This window comes from Anas acuta, chromosome 4, assembly GCF_963932015.1.
Source record: "Anas acuta chromosome 4, bAnaAcu1.1, whole genome shotgun sequence".
Taxonomy (NCBI): domain Eukaryota; kingdom Metazoa; phylum Chordata; class Aves; order Anseriformes; family Anatidae; genus Anas; species Anas acuta.
The window spans coordinates 23,490,264-23,514,985 of record NC_088982.1 but is presented as its reverse complement, the minus strand read 5'-3'; the positions used below and the strand labels follow the sequence as shown (position 1 = coordinate 23,514,985).

The following is a 24,722-nucleotide window of genomic DNA, read 5'->3' as shown; positions in this document are numbered from 1 at the left end:
AGCAACTCAGGATGCAATGCCAGATCAGGATAACCTGATTGAGTGAGATGTCGCTGCCTGGATCAGGGGGATTGGGTGAGATGATCTTTATAGGTCCCTTCCAACCCAAACCGTTCTATGATTCTGTTCTTCTAACAGAACAATATATCTTGGATCTTCCTGGAGAGAGAGAGTTAAGGCTATCTAACTGTAGTAGCCTATAGTTAAAGCTGATATACCTATAGTCACTAGTTATTATCTATTTGCTTGACTGATGGGAAAACAGATAAATTTTAAGATATTCTGTTATTTTTTTTTCTTTGACTAAAACATTTATTTTCCTATGTTGCCTTTATTATTTTTATTATTATTATTATTATTATTATTATTATTATTATTATTATTATTATTATGGCTTCAGCTTTACATAACTTGAGTAGGACCCAAGCTGATTTTTGGAAGTCTCACATCCAGAGATCATAGTTTTTAGGTGTCCTTCTGCCAGACTGAAGGAATTGGGTCTAATTTGGGTGTTTGAAACATGTCTTTAAAAAAAAAAAAAAAAAGGAAAAAGCTAACATGCATTTTTGCATTTTTGCTCTCCTTTCACATTTGGGGAGTTTGTTTACTTGTTTAGTTTAGGACATACAGTCAGAAATTAAGAGTCAAATTCAGGTCTGACATAACTCCATCGACTTACTGGAATTTCCACAGTCATGAATGACTCATAATGCCCAATATTCAAAAACAGCCTCCAAAAGCATGCAATTTTGGGAAACAATTTTTTTTTTTCTTCAAAAGCTGTTGTTGTATGAAAACTATATGCTGGCAGAATTTGAAAAGTTAATGTAGGACTGAAAAATGTTGTCTCTCTTTTACTCTAGTATTGTTAAATACTTACTGAAAAAATTGCGCTTTTCCCTGCAGATCTGTGAGGTTCTGAAGTGTCTTACTAGACACAGCATGGAATTTAATTCCTTTGTCAGAAGAAATGTACTAAAGTTAGCATGATATTGGTTCATTCCCTTGCTGTTTGAAAAAAACTTTGCAGAATCTGTCCAGTCTGGACTAGTTTAACCCCTGGAATACTCCAGCTGCCATCTTCAGCTATTTTTTTTTATGCCTTATATGTTGGTATATTAAAAAAAAAAAAAAATCAGTAAAGGCTGTGACTTATGAATGTACAGAGGCAAACCAATCTGCCTCACTCATATACCTGGTGAGGAAAGGCTGATGGAATGGAACTTTTTCCCTCTGATGAGGAGATGGCTTCAGGGAGACCTAGCAGCAGCCCCCCAGCTACTCTGAGGAAGTTACTGAGAAGCTGAAACTGAAGCTGAGGAGCAGTGTTAGAACAAGAGACAGTGGTCATAAGAACACCGAATGTTTCCAGCTGAAATAAGAAAAAAGCCTTTCACTGCGAGGCTTTGGAACAGATTGTCCAGAGAGTCTCTTGAATCTTTTCAAGAGGTTTTTAGGGCACGACTGGACAAACCCTAGACAAATCTGTTCTGTATTCAGAGCTGAGCCTGCTCTGTGCAGGAGACCAGACTAAACAACCTCCTGAGGTCCCTTCCAACCTGACTGATACTGTGATTCTGTGATTCTATGCTGAGTAACACTTTTAGGGGAAGATAAGGATCATTGGGTACTTCAAAGTCAGGCTGTGCATGGCAGCCGGTACCTTTAAAATGTTGTACTTGTTAAAGCTGAATGAAAATGAATTGCAAGTTAAAATTACTGTACTGCAGACATTGAGAACAAAGGAAAGAAATAGCCAGTGGCTACCATATTTCATACCTGTATAGTCCATACACACATAATATATACTCCAGCAAGAATGGTATGTTGAAAACAGTTTGTATGAAAAGCAAAAAAGTGTTAGGGAAAATACAGCAGCACATGCTTTCAAAAATGTTTTTTTTTTTTTTTTTTTTTTTTTTTTTTCTCATCTTAACATGTCTAAAGTTCTGAACATCATTGCTATTTTCCTTTCCTACTTCCAAGTTACCTTTGTAAGCAATGTTATTTAGAATTTCATTGTATAAACAAAAAGTAATACTCGGGGTGATATCAGCTGTAGTGTGAAATACACTAATCATTTGCCTACTACACAGACACCTAGTAATATCATTATTGATCTACTTATCTTAATGAAAAGTGATTTGACAGAAAATTTGAATTACATACTCAGCACTACAGTTTCTGTAGTGAGGAATGTGTATCTTTCTATCTGCAGAACAAAATTCTAAGTTCAGATATATATGAGAGAATACTCATGTATGACTACTGCTTTGACCACAAGTGCCTTACATTTCGTCCTGCAGTACGAAGCATAGATGAAATTTCACTATTATAATATGGGCAAATACTTTGAGACAGTACAGCCAGCAGAAACTTGAGATGAGGATTATCTTGTAGGTCTGGTTTTTCATCCTGTCTAGGGTGTGTTACCTTAATAAGTAAGCCAAATAATTACTTATTTACAGATTCAGCAAATGGTAAGGTCACACTGGCATTTCTGAGCAAGGAACCACACTAGAGACAACTAGTTGGTTAAAGTAGACTGAATTTCTTTGAAATACTCTGAAAGTAGTTAGAATTCAAGCCCAGTCTGTGGGACTGTTAAAGAAAAGGTACTGAGATAGCAAGGGAACACGGCATTCAGAACATCACAAGGCATGGGGTACTGAATGAGTAGCTTGCCTGCAGTTGATTTTATTGTACAGGATTTCACTGGGAAATATTGAGTGATATTAAAATGATGTGAAAGCAAAGAAACTATTTCACAATATGTGCAAGTCTTCCAGTTGTGCTCATAGTTTTTTTTGAATACAATAAGAAAAACATTTGTACAGTGTGTTTCGCCAAACAACTTCATCATTTTTCATGAATCAGATAACACAGGCATTTTAATATCACTCAGCATTCCTCAATGAAATCCTGAAAATTAGCATGATTACTAGCAGGTAAACCTTTCCCAGCCTAAACTTTAAGGGAAGACTAAACGTTTCTGTTCCTTCTTGTGCCTCCCTATCTACCTATAACAGTTAATGTCAGTGTTATATTTTCAAAAATGGCCAGGTCCTTTTTAAATCCTCAGCTTTTCAATGAGCATCTTGAGACATTTTTGAAGGAATCACATTGTCAAAAAGGGAGGGTGAGGGGGTGTCAGTACATTCTAGATAATGTTTTCTCAGACGGTTGGTATTACTCAGATGGGGTAAACTGGCCTTATTGATTTTAATTTTGCCGCTGATGACTGAAGAAGGAAATAGAAATGAAATGTCTGTGTATTTATCTACCTACCGTGAGCAGTGGAGTCATGGCCACCTACTTGCCTTATCAGCACTGGATCATGTAATATCCCTCATTATATTTACATAAACCCAGTGTTTTTAAAATGCAAATTCAATTTCTCTGACCTGATTTACATAATTTGGGAAAACTACTAACTAAAGTGGGCTAACAGTACACTAACTTCAAATGTACTAAATAATATTAGAGGCTCAATTTCAACTACAGTACTGCACACATAGCTTGCAAATATTTCAATCATTAAAGAATATCTAAATAGCCTTTTTTTTTTTTTTGATTAAACACTGCGCATGTTAAAAGCTCCAATATCAGTATACTTGGTATGCAAGGAGCTTTGAGACATAAAACTGGGGTGGCAGGCATGGGCAAATAAACAGGAATGGTGAAACAGGGCTTCTGTTCACAATATCTGCCTACCTATGTTGCCATGTTATGTTAATTAATTCTTAGACATTTCCAGTCCTAAATGACTATACCCTGTGTCTCTCTTGTTGAGCACTCTCCTTGCTTCACTGAAGCAGAAGCAGCAGCTGTACTACTTGTAAAAGGAGCATTTGTAGTAGTTGTCAAAAAAGATGAGATTACTGCTGACACTAGTTTAAATAAAAAACAGGTGGGCATTTTATATACCTGCAAAGCAGTTAATCTCTAATTCTTCTGTATTTTCTTTCAAACTGTGATGAAAACCATTGCATACTTGGCTAAGGGAATTTTTCTTCACTGCACTTTTGTGAAATAGGGAATCATCATCACCATTTAACTCAGGGAAAACTGAGGCAGTATTAGCAAGAGAGGGTGAAAACTATAGTGTCTACATCAGAAAGTTCTCTGTGGACTTTCAAATGCCTATCTCGGTTTTAAAATACAGACTTAGACTTTTATGTTTCAGCAGGTCAAGAGTTGAAGCTGGCTTTCTTGAAGTACTGGGAAACTGCACATAAATCAGTGAACCATCCTTCCCCTTCTTACATGAAGGTGTTTATTTCGAATCCAGTTATATTTGCTGAAGCAATAGGGAATTGTTAGGTTTTGAGGCTAATGAACTTTTTGTAAGTCATTTTCAGAATTATGAACATGGTGGTGGCCAAAACAAATGTATGTTGGTGTTGACAAGTTGGTTTAGAAACTTCTTTTCCCCTGCCACGTGATAGAGAAATATTCATGAGTAATAGAAAAATGCCTGAGGACACAGAGCATACCACCATGGTTAGGTAATTTTGCTCAGAGTTTGCTCTGAGCGAGCTGGTGACTTTTGAACCTCAGGTCTCAGGCACGGGGAGCTGTACCAGCAGACTGCTGCCACAAATGCTGACTAGCTCTGCTTTGGGCCTGGTACCTGGGGTGCCTGAGCACCCCGGCACTCTGCTTCTCTGTGCTGGGTCTAGGCTGGGATGGAGTTAACTTTCCCTGCAGTGCCCCACACAGTGTTGTGCTAGGCTCTTGTAGCTAGACCAGCACTGGTATCACACCAGTGTTGTGACTATTGCTGAGCAGTGCTGGCACAGCACCAAGACTCCCTCCAAACCACCCAGAGCCAGCAGGCTGGGGGTGGGCAAGAGGTGAGAACGGGAAACCACCAGGACAACCGACCTAAACCGACCAAAGGGGTATTCCACGCCATGTGGTGTCACACTCAGCAACAAAAGGTGGGGAAGGGGAAGGAGAGGAGTGGCTTTCATTATGTAGACATCTGTCCTCCCAAACAACCGCTACGTGTATTGAGGCCCTGCTTCCTGGGACACAGCCAAACATCGCTCGTTGATGGGAAGTAGACAATAATTGTATTTCCTCTCTGTGCTTCTGCGTGGCTTTTGCTTGTTTTTCCCTCTTCCTTTTCCTTTCAATTAAATTATCCTTAACTCAACCCAGGAGCCTTTTTTTCTTTCCATCACACTTTCTTCTTCCCCTCTTCCTCTGAGGAAGCGGGAGTGAGAGAGCAGTTGTGGTGGAGTTCAGCTGCCCAGCTGGATCAACCCACCATATTATGGGCATTCTGGGCCTGGAGTTAGCTTCTTCTAAGCTGGGTCGGTTTCTCATCACATCCCTGTCCTGAACAGTATGGAAAAATAAGGACTGAAATCATGAAAGCTGATGGGATAAGTGCCTAAGTTAATTCAGTAGTTTTTAAACCCCTTTTCAGCTTCTATTCCTGCTATCTCAGATGTGCCACTGGCCTTCCCAAAAGTGTGGAATGCCTGCCTGAATGCATTGCCACCTCCCGACATCTGAACAAAATGTGCTGTTATCCTTTCAGTACTTTTTAACGAGTGTCCGATGACTAGTTTCACACAATCATTCCCACATGCGTCAGACACGTTCAGTCCTTATGGGTCTGAGGAAGACACACAGGCTCCCAGATCTGGAGAGAGGTACGGAGGCTGCCCTTCTCTCTGAGTGCTCTCACCAAATGCTTTCTTCTGCCTATGGTCCATACAGGAGGATGTGACTGTCCCTCCTGACATCCTTGCCCTCGCCTCTGCAAAGCTCAGTTATATAACTTCATGAGGCTGAATTCCAGTATCTATAGTAACGTTTAAACAGAAATAAAACAGTTACCAAAACAGGAAAAAGTTACTGAAAATTGTCCAGAAATGAGATCTTACCTCTCCTGGGTCACACATACAGCACAAAAAAGGGGTTTCTGTATCCATATGAATTGTAGATGAGATCCTTACCCCCAGTCGTCTCCTTTCACAGTATGCAAGAGAGATAGAAAAGAGGAAAAGGTCTTCAGAGAGGAGTGAACTGAGTTGGAACAGGAGCTGAGGAGGACAGCAGAGTGGCTGCTTTCCAAAGATGCTTTCAGAAACTTGGTAAGAGGGTTTTACTAGGGATGGGAGTAGAAAGAGCTATGGACAATTACATGACTACAATTTAAAGTGCATTGGCGCTGGAGGCACTGCTCCTCATGTGCCAGGTGAAGAGTCTGAAATATCTGGATTACATAGGACTGAGAAGACCAAGATTAGGAGAATGTGAAGGTTGCTTTACAGTCAAAATTACTCTCTTCTGTCTACACTGAAGGTGTGCTCTCTTCAGGCTCCTTTGGATCCCTTTACGAAGAGCAAAGGTACTCCTATTGCAATCAGTTCTCAACAGAGCTCCCTCAGCAAAACTTCTGTTGAGACATGGTCTAAGTAGATTCCAGTCAGTAGAGAAGTTCATGAACAGTTGGTTCATGAATTTGGTGAACAGTTATTTAGAGATACCATCACAGAAATTCAGTGAGACACAGCACCACAGAATAGCTGTAGGTATTCTGAAGCTTGATTTAAAGTCCATTGCGTCTGTTGCCATTTCTCTTCTTTTTTAAGCATTTGCAGGGAACACCAGGAGAGGATATCACATTGTGCAGGCTTCTAATAAAAGGCCTGAACAAACTGCTGCTAGTCAGCCAGGTATTCCATCAATAGTTGGAAATGGAGAGTTTTGGGTTTGTGGATCCTCTGATATTTCGTAGGAAATACATATTGCTGTTGGATAACCCCAATGGTTTTCACTTATAATGCCATTTGCAACATTTAGTTTTATTCTGCCATGTCTGAATGCTTGATTTTTGAAAAGAAAATATATAACTGTAGGATCATATTCTGATGAAAAATTATATCTCTTTTTGGAATGTGCTTATTGCAGGTAAGGAGTATAAGTTCAGAAGACGGAAATCTCAAATCAGATTTTTTTACTTTTTGGGTTTCACAGATGATAATAAAAAGTGTCAGTTATACAATGAAAATAGAAAAGATGCTAAGAGATTTATTTTTAAAGTTATGACAGGGAAAATAACATTCAAATTCAAAAGCAGTTGAATTTTATTGCTTTGGGGAAAATAATTATATAATAAAGAATGCAAATGAACATTTTTTCTCAAAAATGGCTGTATGCTTCCTGCAAAATTTGCCACTAAATCTGAAGTCTTTAAACTCTTAATTTTCTCCTGAAGAGATTTGTTGCAAATAGCAGTCCTTTGGAGTTGAAAGTTTTAGAAAAACAAAACAAAACAAAAACAAAAACCAAACCAAACCAACCAACCAAACAAACAGAAAAAAAAAACACTTGAGAAAGTTAGAGTTTCTTATATTTATGCAGACTCCATCAACATAGAGAAGTCCTCGGTGACACACTTTTTTCCACAGTACTCCAGAAACTAAAACTTTGTTAACAAGCTAGCATTTAGTTACAAGAGCAATTAATAAAGTGATCAGTTTAAACTCTTTTAGCAGTTATGATTAGGGCTGGGGACAAGAGTAAGAGGTGAATGGAAAAAGGATCAGATGTGGAATATTTCAAGCACAAAGGTCATAAATCTGACTTCGAGTGTACAAAAACCCAAAACTAACAACAGTGTTTTTGGCAGGTAGTAGTAAAGAATTGGGAGGATCCAAAATTCTAGAGTGGAAAGTAAACATACACACCCACTGGACAAAATTCACCCGTGTGTAAACAGCCAACAAAAGTCCATTTCCCATATAAATCCCACTTACACCCTAAGTTGGACTAATGTTTAGGAGTCATTTTGAAGGCTTACTGCATACAGAAGAATATCACTCTTCGTTAATTAATAAGCATCTTGCATTCTGCCAAGACTTATGTATGCACCTTACTTAATATACTGCAGATTCTCTGCTGTTAATGACTGATAATGTGTAAACTTGAAATGCTTGCTGTAAAGGTTAGGTAAAATTGGGACCTAAGCAAAGAAATGTAGGACATGAACAATAAATCATAAGATCTATTCTTTGAGTATGCATCAATAGTAATGGAGTAGTTAGCATACACATAGGGCTTTATATATTAAAAGCACAGTATGAGCAATGATCCAGACACAAGAAGCCAATATTCATGTCAATAGTTTCAAGGAAATGCAAGGGGCTGCTTTGGTAGGGCTGCAGAATAGATCCCACTCACCAAATTTCACATCTCCCAGAATCGCTTCTGTTATTATTCCCTTTAGTTTTACAGATGAAATAGAATGATGGTGTAAGAGCCAGATATTTGCTTTTTTATTGTTAATAAACATTTTAACAAAGCTAAGAGAAAACACCTTAAGCAGTCAAACAAGTCTTTATTGTGTAGCTACGTAGTCAGGTATTAGTAAGGTAAGCTGGTGTTATTGCTTTCTCACTTAAAAATTCATGCTAAACAGTGATATAGTATACAGCTGGGGAGCCTAATAAAGAGGGAAGTGCCTACCAGATCTCTTTTTGTTCTTTAAAGATCCCATTAAAGGAAACCATGAGCCAGTAGGTTCACCAGAAGGCTATTGAGCCCCTAGTGGAATGTGTTATGCAGAATGGAGCTCTCTTGGGTGGCTGCCATTGTTTTAAGCTTTGTGGTAGGCATCGCCTGAGCATTGCCCTGTAGCCAAGCAAGGATCATTTGCTTTAAGAAGATGCTACATCATCTTTGTATATTCTTCGTGATGGCTTCTCCCCCTAAATAGTGGACTACTAATTGGGCTGCTTTGCAGAAATGAGGAGAATTCAAGATTTGAAAGCATGGTAAAGTCTGTCCACCCCATCAGCACCCAGATTTTTCAGGCTGAGCTGATTTCTTTGCAAGTATCTCCCACCCCAGCATGTCTTTGTTGTTGTTTCTTTGTAATTTGATTTATTGCTTGAATTTCTATCAGTTTTACAGACTAGAGCTCTATAGGTAGGTAAGAAAACAACACCAAAACAGTATTTCAGTTTTAAAAATGATTTACATATCCCAGTGGGTAAGGTAACACAAAGTACACAAAAGATGAGTGGGAGAAAAGCGGAAAGTGAAAGGAATGGAAATACTGATAGTCTGCCTCCTTGCTTTCAGCAAAATCTTCAGTTCTTAATTCTAAAATAATTAGACACAAATCTTGAAAAAGCATTGGTTTGATGAGTACAGACAAAACGCCCTGCAAACTTCAGTTAAATTGCAGCAAGAAGTTATTTGCCCCCACATATACTTGGGTGTGCCTGGTGGTAACTTTAATTGTGAGAAAGCAAAGCAAAGCAAAGAAGGTCCCTTTTCATGCCAGTGATTCGCACACTGAAGATCCTTGAAAACTCTTGTTTCTCAAACAGGGTATGTGTGGAATTCCTGCCATCTATGTGCAACTAATTCAGATGGAGATCTTAAAATTGGCTTCCTTCAATCGAGTTTTGTTATGCACTTGGCATGCTTTCGCACCCAAACCTCCCATCTGCAGCCTGCACCTGCATTGCTCAATATTTAACTCAAAGAACTCTGAACTTCCTGGACCACTAAGGTGTCTTTTGGTTTGTGGCTTGTTGGCCAGAGCTGTTGCTTACCATAAGAAAGAGATTTAGATGCAGTAAATAACGTAGGTTTCCAGTTTCCTCAGTTTTGTTTCTGTATTTTGAAAAAGAGCTCCTTTCTGGCATGCTGCAGCTTTTCCACAGCGTGAAGCACAGGACGCACAGAGCAGGGTATAACCTTTACAATCTGAGCTTAAAATGCAATCGTTTTGCATTCGAATGCTTTCTTTTTCTGCACAGTAGCAGAGCACAGGATATACTGCCACCTCCACCACAAACAAACCCACTATTTTCTGCTCTTAGTTACGAAATTGTTTGGAAATGAGCAAAGCTTTCCCTTTGTCTTATGACTTTTTCTGATAAGCTGGCAGCTGGAATTCAGACTCCCATGTGGCCTCTGGTCCGACACAGCTGAGCTGCTCGGCGGCATGCCCCCCCGGCGGCCAGGGAGTTCAGCAGCTCGATGGACTGGAGTCATGGCAGGTATTTGTCCAGCGATTTTACAGCTACATTGCACCACTAATTATTTACTCTGGTTTTATAGCCATACCTCTCCCTTCCTGGTCTTGTGGGTCTCCTCTGTGCTGCGAAGGATCCATAAAATGGGAAATCAATAAATAAATGAAATCCCTCCAGGGTTCTGCTCGATGTGCACGCAGATTTCTGGTGAGCCATGCACATTATTAGTAACACTAAATGCTTAATTATCAAGAATTAGTTTCTAGAAATTATAAAATGGTGTGAGTGAATGTGCAAACACTCACAGATACATACGTGCATGTATAAATATATACACACAGATATATGTTCACAGTGGCCTGGGTAATCTATGAACTTGAAGGGTCATTGGCCTGACTTCTATGGATGGGCGATGATACCTGTGAAGGCTGTAAGTCTGCTCTACTCTATAAAATGTTTTTGGAGCTGGCAAGTCTTCCACAATTGTGACCAGAGGAAAGATTGCTTGTGTTCATATCCCTTCTTCCTGGGGAAAAACAAACCAACAAACAAAAAACACAGCAACAACTGATGAACCAACCAAAAAAATCCCCTCCTTTCCCAGTACAGCTGTGTCCACTGGAGTTTTACTGCCTGCAGAGCAGTGAACGATCACTCTCAACCACTCTGGATGCTGCACTTGGCTCATTTCTTCCAGCAGGCTAGAAGGGGGTAAGGGAAACAAACAGGCAACCCGGTTCTGGAGAATTCTTTCTGTGTGACCACTTTTTATTGCTAGTCAAAGGCAAGGCCCTGAAAACAATTAACAACCCGTGTAAAACTGTTATTGAGATGTTTGCTGGCAACAAGTAGGAGGACGTTTGTTGAAAGAGACATAGTTTAATGGTCTCAGCAAAGGACTGTGATTGATGATCCCCCATGTTCTTCCTGTGACTTTGACAGCGATGGCCAGTACCTCTTTTGTCAGGTCATAGGTATATTCTTTATGGGCTTCTATTTGCCTTCTCTGAAATGGGATAGAAACAGTTTTACTTCACTTATAAGAGCCAGAAATAATTACTTGCTATTCTCAACATACTGTCAAGGCATTAAAACGTCAATAAAGGTCTCATCTACCTTGAGTTTTCTGAGCGTTGGTCTTCGGTAGTTTCCTAGAAGTGCTCTGCGTTCAGTAGAGAGACATCTCCAGATGGTGAGGCCTCTCCCTGCATTAGAAGGATAAAAATTTTCCTTCTGGAAAGAATTTCCCCTTTCAAGTCATTATAGAGGAAATCTGGATGATTCAGTGAGGCTGACTTTTAGATGGCTAAGGTGAGGTGAGATGAATGCCACCCTGGTTGCTGCATTTAGGGCTGTTTATGCTCCATGCGAAGAAGACAGAGTTTGTGTTTCACATCTCTAATCTCTGAAATGAAAAGATTTGCATGAATGAGAGGGATGAGTATATCACAAGGTAACAACCGGAAAAGCGAGACTCTAGCCCAAATGCGAAATGGTTTAAGTAAAATCTTCCAGCAAAGTGGAGGCATCACCGTGAGTTACAATGACAGGGCCACAGGGCTACTTGGAGCTTTAGGAACAGAACACAGGCTCACCAAGTGTTTCAACAACTCAGATGGCTGGCTAGTGAAGACGAGATACGAGGCAAGAAAAATAATAATTATAGATATTATCATCGGTATGGAGCAAGGCCAGTGCAATAGCTCAATGGCAAATACACTGTGTGACTGGGAAGTTGAACCGAGGGAGAGAGTTTTAGGCTGTCTGTCCAAGTGGACCAGCAGAGAGGCAGTGCTCAGAAGTGATCTCAACTGCAGGAGGCAAAATGCCAGCCACATTACTAATGCAGTCTCCTTCGCCAGCTGATCTCTTTGGCAGCGTTGGTGTCAGCAAAGCAAAACAAAGCTTAATGAGATTGCAGAAGGAACGGCAAGCGACGTTGGCAAGCTGCAGGTGGGCAAGGTTTCTTTTCCGTATGCAATAGCCACAGTTTTCCAGATCATGTGTGCTCACGGGGATGCAGATGAACCAGAAAGCAGGCACTGGGTGGGATCATCAGAGAGGATGGTCTTTGACAAAAACAGGCCAAAGTCAAAAAGCCAGGCTTGGAAAGCTCCAGGATCCACAGCTCATGTTAACAAACTGTCCTGTTGCTGGGAGCCAGGATTTCCAAATCCTGGCTGCTTGAAGGCTGTCCTCTGAGCTTGCAGATCTCTGAGCACTTGTGCTAGGTGCATGACAGCTTCCAGCAGGGCTGCATCCCTGGGTACTGCCTGGGGAAGAGGATGAAACCACATGAGCTTCCCTGTGCTTTTTGACCCCAGGTGCTTTTGGCAGTGACTACCATTGGCCATTCATATGTAGCCATAGAGACCCAGCGTGTTATTTTTTGGGAAAAAAGTAAACCTGAGTAGGCACTGCCTCAGAGCTCCTGATTTAAATCAAAGTGTGATATTGGGGTGCTACTTCCCATCATCTGTTGCAATCCTTGAAACATTGGTTATGCCTGATCTTCTGTGGGTGGCTGATCCCCAGAAAGCCTATGGGGTATATACCATCCAAAGAGGATGATATCGTCAGGTAGGACGATACAGCTCAGATGGACCTTCTGGATCATCAAGTCTGTGTCTGTCCTGTTGCAGACAGTTGTGTCATACAGTCCCTTCCACAACTGAGTTCCATGGTAAAACCAGTTAGGTTTCTATTCCCACTTATCCTACTGTCTGTTTCAGAACCCTGTTTCTTTGCTGATTAAACATGTAAATTATGGCATAAATGTATTCATTCCAATGTCTATCAAATGACAGCATTTTCAGCGTAGCTGAAAGTTATTTTAGCTTTCTGGTGTTTATCCCTATTTGGCCTTTATTTCACTAGGTTAAACAAATAAGGCTATTGTACTCTTATGTATGGTAGCCTATCCATTCTTCGGATGATCCGAGTCATCTGCACTGTCTTGGCATCCTGAATTCACCCCTCTTGAACAATGGGTGATCAGAATTGTATATAAAATATTTCAGATGAAGGCACAGCAATGCTTTGTACATTGCCATAAATATTGTTCTATTGCTAATGGAAACATTTTGGCTGAAATATCTCAGGACCACATTATTTAACTCACAATTACATTTGCATCTAAAAGGCATCCTATGATCCTGGTATCCTCAGTCTTCTCTTCTGTGTTTCCAGTTGATAACTTCTGCCACACTACAGAAATTCTTGTTGCCAGCCCCTAGATGCAGGACTTAATGTTATTTCATTTCATGTAATTTTTAACCTACAGTGACACTTTGTTCATAGGTGAGTTTGTAAAGCATTTCAGGAAATGTCTGTGCTTGATATCAATGCAAATAATTAATTAATTCATTATTATTATTTCACATAAAACAAAGAGAAAATTGGATGTAGCAGAATTTATGATGCCTAATTTATGAGAGCATTAGCATTCAGGTGGGCAAAAAAATATTACTAACAATGTTGTTTACTTAAGGGAGATCTTTAGTTTGGATTTCTAAATCCTTGTCTCAGGTGTGCAAAACTTTGTTAGATTTAATTGCACTTCATTGTTTGTCTCATTGCAGCAAGCATTAACTGCATTTTCATTCTGAACACATTAAATAACTTTTTCCCAGATAATACTGCACATTTTTGTGCAAGCATAGTTCAGCAATAGGGCAGTTTAAGCAAAGCTAGTTTAATTAATAGACCTTCACAATTCAAGTACAACAAAGTTGCAGAAAATTGGCTGAAGTTCTCCAGCCTGTAGATCTGGAAGGGCCAAACATTGCTTTTAGTAAAGGATATTGTGCTGAGCTGTGCAAAAAGTGGTTTTATGTTGTTTGTGCTGTTGGAATCACTACCATTTCTCCTATTCTTTTCTATGACAAAACCCCTATCTGAGAATAAATACAGGAGGGCAAAGTTCAGTGAGAACATTTTATTTTAAGGCTGGGTTTTCTGACTTTGAAATGCTGGATTTCTCATCTCTGTGGTTGCATTAATGACAATCTTTTTTTCTAGACATCTGTGTGTATTTGTGTGCATGTGTACTTTGTATATATAACATTCATGAAGATGCAAAAATATCATATATAATGCAAGAAAGGCTTATTCATTGTCTTTCTGTTCCTGGCAGTTCTCAAGAAACGGAAAACAATGCTTACTTTTTTTTTTTTTTCTTTTCTTTTTCTTTTATTTTCCTCTCTCTTTTTCCTCTATTACAGGCCTACGGAGATGGCGCCTCTGGGAACTTCAAAATTGTTTTTACTACTTTGAGGAAAATGTAATGTGATTCAGCAGCACCTTATCTGTTGTATTTGCTCTGCTTGAAGCAAAATGTTATAGAAGTACTTTTTTGTAAGTGTAGCTGAACTTTGGTATCACATGCCATCTGGCTTTAAAAATTATTCCTAGGAATCTGACCAATCCTACTTCTTTAAAAATAAAAGGTAGCAGGTCATCTTGGTTCTAACGCTATTTGGAAAACATCATAAAAATTGATGGCATGAAATGTTAACCAGATCAAAACAATGCCACGGTCTCCAGAAACATTTCAGGCTCTGAGTGAGTTTGATTTTTGCAAGGGAAGGACAGAGTGTGAGTAAATAGGGAACTTTTTTTTTTTTTCCCAGCTCTTAGTATGGGGAATGACAAGTGAAGACAATGACTGAAGCCTTGGTCCTCAAGTCCCTAGTGTCAGCATGTGTCTTTCTTCTGATTAGAGTGGGTTTCAGCTGGTATTTTTGTCTTCTTGGGATCTTGGGATCTGTTATATGCAAAAATTAGAAAGTTTGATGTCTGAATCTGCTCATAAAACATTAAATGCCTGATATAGAGGTTGCTATAAAAACTGTTAAATAATAATAACAATGGTTTGGATTTTCAAAGGCAGGGAAGGGAGGTAGCTGTCCACAGGGAGCTGTGTCCACTAAAAGCCAGAAGAAAAGTAGCTTTCTTTCTTTCTTTCTTTCTTTCTTTCTTTCTTTCTTTCTTTCTTTCTTTCTTTCTTTCTTTCTTTCTTTCTTTCTTTCTTTCTTTCTTTCTTTCTTTCTTTCTTTCTTTCTTTCTTTCTTTCTTTCTTTCTTTCTTTCTTTCTTTCTTTTTCTTTCTGGCAATCCTTTTCGCTGTGAGCAGAGCACATATATAAATTAAGATACATCATGTGTAGCATGCTAACAGTTAAAGCCATAAACGTCAGCTGGTTCAGCTCACAGGAGAATAAGGAAATTGTGGGTAAAATATGATTATGTAATTTGATAAAAGTTGAAATCCTATCAGGTTAAGAAGGAGGACGTATGAGTACATATAGCTGAAGTATATTTCCTTCCAGAAATTCTTATCTTCTCCTTCTCAAAGGCAACATGTGAGTTAATAGAAACTGTATCTCTTGCCTCTAAGCCTTTTTGGTTGGTGAGTATCTGATGTGTGATGCTGAAAAGGATTATGAAGTTTTTTAAAAGAGGAAATGGGATCAGAAGGCAGAGTAAAGCAGGGGCTGGCTTGACATGCCAACTCACACACCACTGCTCTAAAAGTGTGCAGTTTTAAATTAAAAATCAGAAATAGGATCCTTATAGTTGAAAATTATACTGTAGTTTGAAAAGAAATCATGAAAAATGTTTTTCTTTTTTTCTTTTTTTTTTCTTTTTTTTTTTTTTTTTTTTTTTACTGCAGTAGTGGCACATCCAGTTTCTCCTACCTTGAGCTAACCTGTACTGCTTCAGCAGCAAAGCTTTGGTGACCGTATCTGAAAACCATCACTCCACACCCTCAGATAAGCAATAAGCAATCCCCAATCCTGCAAGCTAATCCATATGGATGAACTCTGGTGTCCTTGTGGAGCCTCAAGGTCAAAGTCTAAGGAAAAGAGCAGTAAGGGAAGTGCCTCCAGGATAAGGACAGCAGGTTGCCCAAAGTAGCAAAAGAAACTATATTGTTTAAACCAAAAATGAAATTTGCATTTTAGACATTTTTATTGAGCGATTTTATTGAGTTCAAAACAAAGTCATCTCTGCATTTACCCTCCTCTTTTTATGATATTCTTTGAAGTTTATTTTCTGTTTAAACACACTTGCTTACTTCCCAGAAATCTTTCCTCTTTCTATAAGTAGATTCATGAAACAGAAATTATGTCTACATATTGCACAAACTCCACACCCTTCGTGTTTTATTGCACTGCCGGTAGTTTGGTCTCGTTCAGATGTTTGCTTTCAAGGAGATATAGGGCTCTGATTGTGATAGTAATTTATTACCTGTTTTATTGTTGCCATTTGTCCTATAATTTTAAAGGTAACCTGAAATGATTCTCTAAGGAAAGTCAGTCCATAGACCTGTGTCCCCAGCCCCCAGGGATACTCAGTAATCTCAAGCTGTCTATACCCAGAAGATCTCCAAGTACATAAAAGATAATATTGGATCTGAGCTGAGTGCTGAAGGTGAACAGTGGACTGAAAAAAAAAAAGAAAAAAAAAAGTTTCACCTTAATTTTTTCCAAGCCTGTCGAAGAATTTGGTTAATGTTTTAACTGAGAAGACACTTCCCAGTGTTTGTGGCGTGGGTAATGTCAAGTCACTGTGCACTTCAACATGTGAGCAATCACGCATGCATCCACAAATGGCTGAAACATGGAAGACAAAATGTGCTGTAGATGCCAGTGTAATGCCCTGGAGATCAACTTTCACTTCCCAGGACTATCCCATCAATTTCCTATGTGACTTTGGAATAAATGCTTGAAAAAATCAAAGTGTGTTTGGAGCACAGGCCTGGGCCTGCTCTCATGCCTGAGGTCTGTCTGTGCCAACGCTCAGGTTTGTCATTACATCTCCTTAGCCTGCTGCAGCGAGGCCATGGAGGTAGAGCTGGCCAGCCGACAGGTCCTAAAAGCACATCCCAGGGTAGTTAGTGAGATATTAACTTAGAGTTAATGAGATATTAATTAAGAGTTAATGTGGTCAAGTAGCAGTCAAGCTGCTATCAAGACAGCATACAAGTGCTATACAAGCTGCAGGCTGGTAGTAGGGGTGCATGAAGCAAGCAGCAGGGAATATAGCCCCAGTTGAGTATGATCTCTGGCTGAACCCCTCCTGTGTCTACTCTACTTTCTTCTTTAATTTCCTTTTTCTCTGCCATATTTTACCCTACAATACAAGCAAGCTTTAGTTTCTCCCACCTTAAAAAAAATCTCCACCTTTGATCTCAATCACTTCTGTAAATACCACTCCAGCTTCTCTTTTTTCATCTCTAAGCTCAGAAAATGTATAATTTTTAAGCACTTCTAGGATTTCTTATATGTGGAAAGAGGAATGTGAGAGAACCCATTTGGTCCAGTTTTATGCTCATTGCATAAATGCAATCTCTGATGAATTTCAGATCCAGCCTGCAGTTTTCAAGCTCTTTATCCTGTCAAGCATCCCTGACACATAGCCTGGGTTCCCTTTCCTCTCATGGCCCTGCTCTTGCCCCAGACAGATTCTGCAGCATAACCATCAGCTCTCTGTGTGGATCTCACTGGAATCTGTTCTTGGCACGTGTGTTGAAGCTTTGCTGATTCTGTTGTGGCATTTCTAAGACCTGACCTTTCTCACCCACCCACAGGACTAAAATGCTCATTCTGGCTTCTGTTATCATATGCAGAGTTGCAAGCAACACAATTTAGCAACCATTGCACCTGTGACTCTGTGTGCAGTTTTCACACATGCACATGATAAGTAGGTTATTAAATATATATTGATAGTAAAAAAAAACCACAAAACTCCACTGGTTTAGGCATGATAATTTTGCAGAATTTCTGCAATGCCCTTAGAAGGGCAGTGCCGAGGTGGTTTTTGCATGTTGTTTTTTTTTAGTGCACTTTCATTGTTTTAATATCTTTATGGATCCATGCAGCACCTAAGGGAGTTACTTTAAGTGGTAAGTACATGAGAAATGAGAGAGAGAGGGGTAACAGGGAGCAGTTTGTGTTAACAGCCCATGTGGATCTTGCTCATCAAGAAGACGTTGTGCATGAAGAGGTTTGTGTTTGGTCTCACTAAGAATGAACAGAGTTCTTTCAGGTTTGTTTCTTACCAGCTTTTGCATTCTTCTCAGGCGCTGCTTGTACAGCAGGTGGTCACTTAGCATTGCCACTTGTTTTTCTTTCTGTCTTTCTGTAGTACAGAACAAGCAAAGATGTGTGGTTTCCTTCTTTATCAAGAATAGCAAAGTTGGAAGAATAATATTCCACATGGAGCTCCATTTGTGGAGGGCTGGAGTAAGGATGCTACAGTTTTGGTTTAGAAGGAGTACAGCATTTACACACACACATATATATATATATTTATAGGAGGGTCTTTAAAAGATTAAGAGATATCATGGGTACTTGTTTAATTCAGTTCCACTTGGGCCTGTTACCCCAGGCTTGTGTCATGTATACACAGACATGTCAATGTGTCAGCTATCTGAAATACCAGATACCTGCTCACAGGTGGAAGCAATCATGCTGCTGTTTCAGAAAGAAGTGCAAGTCAGCTCTATTCCCAGAGCTCCATAGCTGATTAGGATGGGAGTGTTCCCATTCCAGTAAGTCTGCTTGAAAAGCAAGATTTATTAGGACAGATGCATTGCACAGTGACATATCTCCATGGCTTTCATACTAGAGCTGGCTTTTTATCTCCTACCTGCCAGAAGTGTTGAACAGAGCTATGCAACAATGTCAGTGTCTTTCCCTTTTCTTAACACTTCTTTCCTCTCTTGTCAGTCAGCTGATCCTCCCACTATTTTGCTTCTGATTTCCATCCTTGTGTTTTCCTCTCACTCCAGGTACCCTATTTCCCCAGACTTTGCAGACATCTGGATCTCAATTTCACCATCGAACTTCAGAATCATCTTGGCTGAGGTTGAGCCTCCTTGGAAGCTGGACAAGTTGGGATCTGAATGTTGTGAATTGGATAACTCATTTTCAATGGAGTTGAGCTGAACTGAGATGTTGGGCCTGGATCTGAATTTATAATCAAATCTGAACACCGTTTTGAAAAGATAGAAACATTGGATCCAGATCCAAAGTCCTAATCCCTGGATTTAAGTGCAGTAGTATCAGAAATTATAGATCCCCACAGCAGAGAAACGTGAAACTCAGGCCTACTGTTTTGGCTGTGGCCTATTTCACAGTTTTATTGAGGAAGGAATGAACGTTTCACAGTTTGAATTTATATTCCTTTCTAATACATATTAATAATGCTTTACCTCTCTGTCCTTCTGCCAGTGTTCTGCAAATGTATCAGATTAGGTTTCAGTTTTCTGCAGGCTTGCTCTTTAAACATTGATACTAGGCGTGCTGCATTGCTATATAAGTCGTCGTGCTTGTCATGCCCACTGCACAAGTAATTGGGTTGCATACTCAGTGTTGAGCTCCTTGGTACCACAGCTTCAGGTCTGATTTTTCATGTGCCTCATTCCTGAACAGCCAGCATTAGATGTGGATTTTCCTGTATGCATCTTCCAAGTGATTTAGGATCTGGTTTGATTCTCACTGAAGTCAAGGGAAAAAGCTCCTATGATTTCTGTAGGATCAGAGTCACTGCATCACAGAATCATGGAATGGCTGAATTGGCAGGGCCCTCTGGAGGCCCCTGCCCCAGCCCCTGCTCCAGCAGGGACACCCCCAGCATGGTGCCCAGCACCATGTCCAGGTGGCTTCTGGAGATCTCCAAAGATCGGACCCTAACTATAATTACAGTGGTCTCCCTAGAAGAGTTGCTCACCAAATAATTTTCCAATTACAATAAGGAGCAAAATGCTACATTTATTTCTCTGTAAATGAACAAGTCATACTTTGGGGAAAATACATGTATGTTACCTAGAATGGGAAAACATGACAGAAAAGTGTGTAAGGCTTTTTCATGTCACAGTTATCTTTTGAAAACAATGTTTAACAGGCAAATCTCTACCATGGAGCACATGGTTGGGTCTCTGGTGGGAAGATACGCTAGGCTGGGGTCATGGCCTGTCTGTGGCATGGGAGTGACAGCAGTGATCTCTGAATGGAAAAGAAAGGAAATTAGGCCCTGGAAAGACTGGAAAGAGGGAAAACATGAACAGCTGAAGCTCAAAAATGTCCAGACATCCTTGAGCCTTAGCTCAACTATGTGAATAAAAATCAAATCCTGACTGAATTTTTGACCTTATCTAGAAAAATCTCTGGGGACCACCAGACACTGATGAAGAACATTTTAGCCTTGCTGCATGCATAGCAGCCCCTGCTGAAATTGAAATCCTGGAGCGCTTTATATATACCTATATATATGTATTTGAAGATTGAAACTACACTGTGGATTAATTAACCTTTCTGCTTTCCAGAAAGCTACCTGGAATTTAGCCACCCTGTTCTCATTTGACATTTATCTAAAGAAATGTGAGAATTATGAGGCTGCATTTTGTTTAAAAGTGCCAATTTATCATGGCACAGTTCAATTTAACAATCAAGAAACTCCTTGGAATGACTGACATCCTATTTTGTAAGGATTTCCTGATGTAAGACTTGACTAGCTTGACTTCATTTGAGTGTTAGGAAAACAGGTTGCTCCTTAGCTAAAACTAAGCATGCTAGATTTCACTCTTGATTTGGCAGGGAAAGCCAAGATATAGACAATATTATTTATAATGAAAGAACTAAGCTAGCCAGCACTGCTTTCTCAAAGGCTTTGTGAAAATTTATGTGAACTACCATGAAAACAGCAGTAAGAGAAATGACAGTGGATCTGTTTGCATAATTGGAATTATAATCAAGTAAATGAGATGACTTTCCATTCCATTTGCCCACTAAGCCCTCCTGCATCAGGAGCAGTCACCACAGATATCTGCGAGGCTGCAGGTTAAGGCACATTATGCAAAGAGCTTTTGGTGGTCAGGTGCCAACAGAAATCACCAATTTTGGGAGAAATGCTGATTAGGGAGGCTTAAAATTAGGAAGGAAGTGAAAGTGAAATTAAAAGTGTTGAGAGACAGTAGCAAAAGATGAAGTAATCATTTTAATTTGTCACATATTTAGAACTTATGTGATGATATTTCACCATTAAAGGGATTCACAGTTTTCCTATGGAAAAGACCAGTCTTTTCCTGGCTGTAGGTATCTTGTGCAGGATCTTTTCACAGCAATGCCACTTTTGGTTACAAATGCCTTGAGTGCTCTAAGACCAAAGCTGTCCCTGGTCCTCCCAGTACTGTAAGCACAATATGGAGAGGCCCTCCTGTTCAATTCACCTCGAAATGTCCTCCCCAGTTTCCTCATCAGCTGAACTACTCCAAGTACAATGTGGAGCTAAACCAAACAAGAAATGTTTTTGTGCATTTTCCTGCGTTTCTGCCACCTTGCCACTCTGGGAGGTTACTTTGGCTGATTAGAACTCCTCTCAGCTTAGGTTTATTCCTGAAAGTATGACATACACAGTCCTGCAATCACCTTTGTGTTTTTGCTGTTGTTGTCTTTTCTCTGTTTCTAACAGTGCTTAGTAACACTCATGTTGTGGGTATTGTATTTTACGGCATTTGAATTCTCCTTTAAGGTGAACTTTTCATTAACCTCACCAGACAACAAAGGTACTCTTTCATGTGTGCACATCCAACTTACCTACAGACGCAAAAATCTCTCTCAGCAGTACTTCTCCCCAAATCCAAAAGCATTTGCTATTTAAGAGTGTTGTTCATTTGTTGGGAAGTCCTGTTACCATATCTGTTGCCATTGTGTAGTTCATATAACAGAGTTGCCTTGACTCTGGTATTTGACTGCACTAAGTTGCAGAGAGGGACAGACTAGAAAAGGAGTTCCTGTGTGTGTTGTGCATGGGAGAATGGGCAGAATAAATGCTTGAAAGTGGCATATCCAATGGATAAGCACAGCACTGAAATTAGGTGGTTTGAAAAGCTGTGTGGGTGGCTGTCTGCTATGCCTCCTTTGCAGGACTAGGAGCGATCCAGCTGCACAAATAGTTTGTCTGTTCAGAGCCTGGGGATTTTGTTCCTCTGCTTTGCCTCATTTTTTTTTTTTATGTGTTCAAAACAAAGCAATTATATGAGATTGTATTGCTTGAAAAAGATGAAAATGCTATATCAGACCCTCCTTTGCTACAACAGCTTACAGCTCCAGTTTCATGTGTATAGATATAAGCTAAATGCCCATCTGCATGCACATGCAACCAAGACTGAAAGTCAGAGATTCAGGAACTTCATGGAAATTCCTAGAAAATTTGACCTGCCCATAAGAATGTTTTATTCTGCATCAAGTTGCAATGAAAAAAATTTTGTTTACCTGCTAGCTTGCTCTCCTAATAGAGCTTATTTAGATTCTTAGGTAGGTTTTGATATAAATCAGAATATATGTTAAAAGATTCTATAACTGTGTGAAAATATGAAACTTTGACTAGATGTGCAGTAATGTATAAATTTTTGACTATCTTGATGTCACAGAGCTGAAGAATATGAACTGAATTAGAACATCTATGGAGAAATAGTCCTGATAATGAGAAGATTTCTAGTACATGAAAATTTGTACATCCATGTTCTCATGGATGAGTATTCAGAGAAGGATATGGGGGTTAGTTAAGACATTTAACAATGATGGTTGATCTCCTACTAGTTTTGATATACAGTTAATTCTTTTTACATGATTAAAAAAAGTAAATAGGGAGAGTATAAAAGAAACCTTCAGTCCTGGAGACAGGCTGAAGGGGGAAAACAAAAACAAAACAAAACAAAACAAAAAAACTACCAGCTGCAGTTCCTGAAATCTGTTGAGGTTAATGACATTTAAAGAAGATCCCAGTAAAGCAAATGAAGATTATCACAGAAAAACAAGAGAAGATCTGAAAAAGGAGGTGGTAGTATGTAGATCTGACACTGAATCACCAGGAGAATGGGTTTAGCTTGAAGCCATCAAGATGAAAAAAACCTTCAGGCCATTAGCTTTAAGAGTTCAGAGGTGTGAACGAGTCAGGTTTTATAGGGAGAGGTAGTGTCCCTTGAACAGTGTGTGATATTGCAAACTTGCAATGGAGTCATAAAGGCAATAGAGAAAAGTAGGAATGATATCAGGGGAAAGAGGGATGTAACATATGCTGTAAGAGTACGGTAACTAGGGCTGGGAAACAACAGCAAACAGCCAACATAATCTTTTCTGAGAACCAAAGGGAACTGAAGGATGCACTGAACTGGCAGTGGACCAACAGCTGAGGAAATGGTGGAAGAAGGAAGGGTTGAATTCGTGGAAAATTAGTTTTCTTTCTCTGGGAAAGAGGTTGTTTTGATTTTGACAGTCTCATTTGAAGAGAAAGAGGAATTTGCCATCTGTGGAGACACCACTTCCAGAAAATCTTAACCTTTTCATGACTGACTGTGTAGGGCTGCAGCTGCCTCATGCAGTAACTATGTGGTGGCCCCAAAGGGTCTCATTTTTCACTGCCATCAGTTTGAAACATCAAAGTTCTTTACAAATTTATAATACAGCTTTGTTTGTTCTTCTAATAGGACATTTAGAGGTATTATACCACTAGAAGTACAAACATCCTTTCTTGGTCATAACTTAACCTCCATAAATTTTATATGCTTGCACCCAAGAACATAATGCATGGTGTCACAGTTTTTCATAGTCATTGAGTACTGATTGCTGGAAAACAAATCTTATTACTTCTTCTTTGCACATTAAAGTAAGAAACCTATTTATGTTTTTCTGTTCATCAGTATTTGGGGTACTCACATAATCTAGTGAGGAAAGACAATGAAGTACCTGGCTAGAGATTATGGGTAGGTATTATTTGTGCCATGTTGTCAGGTGTATGGTGCAGCAAACTGATAGTTAAATTTGAATTACAGTAAATCATCTTAGAGCTGCACAGGAAAATATAAGCTATCAAGAAGGGGTAATTCTAAAAACAAAGCAGAAGTTGTTTGTAAGGGTGGTCTGGAAAGAAACAGGACAATAAAATTTGTGGATGTCTTTTTATTAAAAAACAAACAAACAACAACAACAACAACAAACTAAAGGAATGTGTAAAAAATGAAGAATTCCCTTTAGTGTAATGAAAGGGAAAACTTGGCTTAGGAAAAATGAAGGCATATCAATGAAGAAAAAACATAATTCTCAAAGATTCTCCGATTCGTGGAATAACAGCTGAGCTAATCATGAGGGAACTGATACAAAACTTTGAAATGGAAATTTCCCTCTGGAAAATGATGCTCCACTGGGTGCAAAATGTATTTCGTGAATTTGAATGCTGAAAACAACTGGCTTTTTAGTGGGAATGTTTCAAGGAAATTCAAAATTGAAATGGGAGATTCCATTTTGATTATCTCATCTTGTTTATATTTGGTTCTTCTCTATCACTTTTCCTGAATGGTATTCTTTGTCCAGTTAGCTTTTTTAGTTTGTGTGTGTATGTATGTGCACATGTATATCAATGTCATAATCTTTTACCAGTATAAACATTTTTTTATTAATCTAGATACTTTGGATATCTTCTGCAAAATGTATTATCTACATTTTTCATCTCAAATTGGGTTGAAAACTTACTCTGGAGTTTTGGAATTTCCTGTGACCTAAACAACCTCCATTTCCTGAACTGTGCTTCCAGCTGACGATTTGGCTGGGTGATACCTCACCAAGCTCTTTTTTTTTTTTTTTTTTTAGATAATAGTTGCTTTATTTTCTCAAAATTTTCTTTAATTCTTTATTGTGACTTTCCCTTA

At 39.2% G+C, this 24,722-nt stretch overlaps 1 long non-coding RNA gene across 1 annotated transcript; it reads left to right on the top strand.

Moving 5' to 3' along the window:
• The first annotated feature begins 5,940 nt into the window (after positions 1–5,940).
• Positions 5,941–22,189, top strand: LOC137855697 (uncharacterized). Its single transcript, XR_011095903.1, has 2 exons — positions 5,941–6,110; positions 18,807–22,189. It is a non-coding gene; the product is annotated as an uncharacterized lncRNA (long non-coding RNA).
• Positions 22,190–24,722: the final 2,533 nt, after the last annotated feature.